At 44.8% G+C, this 4,802-nt stretch overlaps 1 non-coding gene across 1 annotated transcript; it reads left to right on the top strand.

Annotated features, from left to right (window-relative positions):
- Positions 1-4,730: 4,730 nt before the first annotated feature.
- Positions 4,731-4,802, top strand: TRNAE-UUC. The gene has a single exon. It is a non-coding gene; the product is annotated as a tRNA-Glu (tRNA).

Genomic DNA, 4,802 nt, shown 5'->3' with positions numbered 1-4,802 from the left:
CTCAAAAAAAAAAAAAAAAAAAAAGAACTGGGGAAAAAGTAGTCTTGTAGGAGTGAAACTGAAGGCATCATTTCCTGGATCACAGCAGAGATATGCAGGGCTGGCTGGAAGGAAGGTTCTCAGGCTTCCGGGCATGGAAATCAACATATGAAAGACAATATGGTCACAGCAGGGCTGGGTGGGGCTTGCCAGTCTGACATCTATCACAGGGAAGCCTGGATGAGAACACATATCGGGTCATGTCTAGGGCATACCGTTTATTTTTATTATTTTTATAAAAACAGAGTCTCACTGTGTTGCCCAGGCTTGCCTTGAACTTCTGGGCTCAAAGTATCCTCTCGCCTTGGCCTCCCCAAGTGCGGGGATCGCAGGCATAAGCCTCTGCAGTCGGCCTAGAAAGATTTTTCTTTTTCTTTTTGAAAATTCATTTTTTACATTTTATGTTAGATCCAGAAATTACACATGCGTCTTCGCTACATGGACATATTGTGTATGGTGGGGATTGGGTCTCAGGTGGCCCCTTCCCCAAATAGTGAACACTGTGCCCCATGGGAAGTTTCTGAACGGTAACTGCCCTCCCCTCTACCCTCTTATTAGTGTCCCGTGTCTATTATTTGTATCTTTGTAACGGTTTAGTGCCTGCATAGTGTTTCCTTTTCTGTTTCTGAGTCAGATTAGTTAGGATAATGATCTCCAGCTCTGTCCATGTTGCTGCAAATGACACGATTTGATTCTTTTCATGCCTTGTACTATTCCACGGTGTATATATACCATATTTCTAAAAATATTTTTCTAAACTATAGATACCTTCCTTTTTTTTTTTTTTTTGAGTTGGAGTCTCACTCTGTCGCCCAGACTGGAGTGCAGTGGCCGCTCCCGGCCACCGCAGCCTCGACCTGCTGGGCTCCGGCGATCCTTCCGCCTCAGCCTTCCAAGTAGCTGGAATTACAGACATGCGCTAACTCACCCGGCTGATTTTTTGATTTGATTGTAGAGATGAGGTCTCGCTGCCCAGGTGGGTCTCGAACCCGCGGGCTCAGGCAATCCACTCACCTCAGCCTCCCAAAGGCGCGGGATTACAGGCTGAGCCACCGAGCCCTGCTCTAAAATGCATTTTTAAAATCCATGTATTTAGAAGTATTTGTTTATCTTGATGTTACACAAACATAGTAGCCTTTAAATTAAGGTAATTCTGAAAGGTGGCTCACACCTGTAATTCCAGCACTTTGGGAGGCGGAGGCGAGAGGATTGTCTGAATTCAGGATTCATGACCAGCCTGGGCAATGTGAGGAGACTTCCTCGCTGCAATAAATCAAAAAAATTAGCTGGACATGATGGCATGTGCTTGTAGTTCCATTTACTTGGAAGGCTGAAGTGGAAGGATCGCCGGAGCCCAGCAGTTTGAGGCTGTGGAGACCATGAGCGTTCCACCACACTCCATCCTGGGTGAGAGAGTGAAATTCCAACTCAAAAAAAAAAAAAAAAAAAAAAAGAATTGGACATCCCAGTAGGAGCTCATAATTTTTTCCCTTATGTTAAGAGCATGCTATTTCATAACTCTGTACTGGAAAACCTAGAAACAAGGCAGGCCGAACACAGCTGATCTTCCTAATGTCCCGAACGGCCTTGTTCCGAGTGTGATCACCTCCTTCCTCCCAGTGTCCTTCAGCTTGATTTCCAGTTCTCATTTTGCCGCAGCCTTGTATTGCTGGTCTCAGGCGACCCTCCTGCCTCGGCCTCGCGAAGTGCTGGAATTACAGGCACCAGCTACCACGCCCGGCTCCAGGTGTCCCATTTTAAGGATGCTGAGTTTGGTTAGTAATCACAGGTGGCTATGACCTGATATAATATTTCCCATTATTCATTTATCTAATTGCTTTGGCATTCATTGGTGACCATTGCCCAAATTATTTGCCGGCTCGATGATTTCCTAATTCACTTTATTTTTTATTTTAAAGATGTAGGGTACAATTCAGAATTAGGTACAAGTGGTCACTCCTTTGGTCATCCCTTTGGTGGGTCCCTTTGGTCCCCACTTTGCCTGGTTTATATAAGGTACTCTTTTTTTGAGTTGGAGTCTCACTCTGTCACCCAGACGGGAGTGCAGTGGCCACTCCCGGCCACCACAGCCTCGACCTGCTGGGCTCCGGCGATCCTTCCACCTCAGCCTTCCAAGTAGCTGGAATTACAGGTGCATGCTACCACGCCCGGCTGATTTTTTGATTTATTGTAGAGATGAGGTCTCACTGCCCAGGCGGGTCTCGAACCCGCGGGCTCAGGCAATCCACTCACCTCAGCCTCCCAGAGGTGTGGGATTACAGGCTGAGCCACCGAGCCCGGCTAATATAAGTTACTCTTACTGATGTTGCGTTCCACCCGTCAGCCCTCACTTTCTTTCTTCTTATTTTTTTTAAAACCTTTACCAAGGTTAAATGTACAATACACTGTACATTTAAAAATTGTCCAGTTTGATAAACATTGACATATGAACCTATGAAACCATCACTCCAACCAAGACAGTGAGTGTATCTGTCACCCCACGTTTCCTCTGCCTTTTTGTGTATATGGAAATATTCATAATCAAAAGTAAAAAAAAGGTGAGGCAGCAGATCAACTCGGTTTGGGGATTGGATGTTGGGGGTTAATGAGGGAGGGGTCGGAATGCGGCTAGTTCTGTGGTATAAGCCACTGAGTCGGTGGCTGACCGCACCGCTTATGGACACTAGGAACACTGGAGGAGAAGTCGGGTGAGTTGTTTTGTCCATGATAAGTTTGAGGTCACAGTGGAAATACAAGTAGAAAGTCAAGTAGGTAAGTGTTAAATTCAAAGACCAGTCTGGACTAGAGATACATATTTGCGAATATTGGCCAGTAGTAACTGATGCCAGGGTGTAGACATTATCTGACAGTAAGTACAGATCAAAAATAAAGGGTTTAGGAGGAAAAGGCTTTGAAACACATTCTCATTTTTTTGTTTGTTTGTGTGTGTGGGTGTGTTGAAGTCTCACTCTGTCACGCAGACTGGAGTGCAGTGGCACACTCACGCCACGGCCACTGCAGCCTCCTTCCAAGTAGCTGGAACTACAGGTGTGCACCACCACACCTGGCTAATTTTTTGATTTATTGCAGAGACAAGGTCTCATCATGTTGCTCAGGCTGTCTTGAACCCCTGAACTCAGGCAATCCTCTCGCCTTGGCCTCCCAAAGTGCTGTGATTACAGACGTGAGCCATCGCTCCTGGCTCATTCTCATGTTTTGTGATCAGGAAGAAGAGGATGAAGGAGCAAATGAAAAGCCAACAGCAGGGCGTGCTGATCCCAGAAAGTCATATTCTGTTTAGCTTTTCTTTTCTCTCAAAGAAATACATGAACATTATGATCAATGTATCAGTGCGCGTCGGCATACTCCTGAAAGGCATGTGACCTTCAGTGCACTAGTAAAATTAAGTTTCTGAGTCTGTAAAGCTGAGCTGAGGTCTGAACTATGGAATCTATACATCAAATAAAGATTCCATGTAAGGACTCTTGGGACTAGTTGGCTAGCTATATCTGGCGACCTCTAAGCCTTGTGAAGTCTTTTCTGAAGCAGTTGTAGTACCAACTACATTTTAAAACGGGAGTCATGGGCCACGTGAGGTGGCTCAGCCCATAATTCAAGCATTTTGGGAGGCCGAGGTGAGAGGATTGCCTGAGCCCATGGGTTCAAGACCAGCCTGGGCAACTTGCTGAGACCTCATCTCTACAATTACAAAAAAAAAAAAAAAAATTAGCCAGATCGAGGCTGAAGGATCACCTGAGCCCAGGATGTCGAGGCTGTGGTGGCCGTGAGCGTACCACTGCACTCCAGCCTGGGTGACAGGGTGAGAACTTAGATTCAAAAAAAAAAAATTAAGGAGTGATATTAAACTCTTTTCTTTGTTGACTATCATTAGCCTATCCAATATCAGTGAAAAAGTTACAGTAACCCAAATTTTTATCCTATACGATTACCGGGGGGCCAGGCATGGTGGGCTCACAATCTCAGCACTTTGAAAGGCTGAGAAGGGAGGATTGCTTAAGTCCAGGAGTTTGAGACCAGACTGGGCAATATAGCAAGACCACCACCCCTGAGCAACTCTCCTCAACTGTCTCAAGTGATGATGATGGTGATATAATAATAATAATAATAATAATAATAATAATAATAATAAAGATTAGCAAGGGGAGAAACATTCCTGACATCAATTTCACTTCAGTATATTTCAGATACTAGAAGCATTTTCCTAAAGTCACAAAGCTGCGAGTGAGGATTGTGTGATATAGCCTTTCTGTCAGGCTCACGAGTCTTTGCACAAAAGGGATCCTAGCTCATCAACAATTCCCTAAACTTGGGATCTTCCTAAAATTCCTGATGGATGATTATACAACCACTGCCTGTCCTAGAGTGAATATGGAATATCTGACCTGCTGGAGAAAACTTCTTCCCTTTCAAAGATTCTATATGGAGGATAATAAGAGCAAGCTTCTTTTGGTGTCCTAGATGTCATAGAATCCTTTTCTAGGATCTTTGGAGGAAGGCATGAAGACAAACAACTCGCTGTTTGAATGCCTTGCATGTTTCAGGTTTTTCTTGTTTGTTGAATGAAATAATCAAATGGATCCATGCCACTTGGTTTGAAGAATTGACTACCACAGAACAACCTAACAAGTACTATTAGAAGAGTCTTGGGATTGGGGGAAGTATTTGCCACCTCCCACATGGTCTAGCGGTTAGGATTCCTGGTTTTCACCCAGGCGGCCCGGGTTCGACTCCCGGTGTGGGAA

The sequence above is a fragment of the Carlito syrichta genome, unplaced genomic scaffold (genome assembly GCF_000164805.1).
Source record: "Carlito syrichta isolate Samal-C Ts95f unplaced genomic scaffold, Tarsius_syrichta-2.0.1 Scaffold302053, whole genome shotgun sequence".
Classification (NCBI taxonomy): Eukaryota; Metazoa; Chordata; class Mammalia; order Primates; family Tarsiidae; genus Carlito; species Carlito syrichta.
Note: the sequence above shows the minus strand (reverse complement) of the source record. Positions and strands in the feature narration are given on the sequence as shown.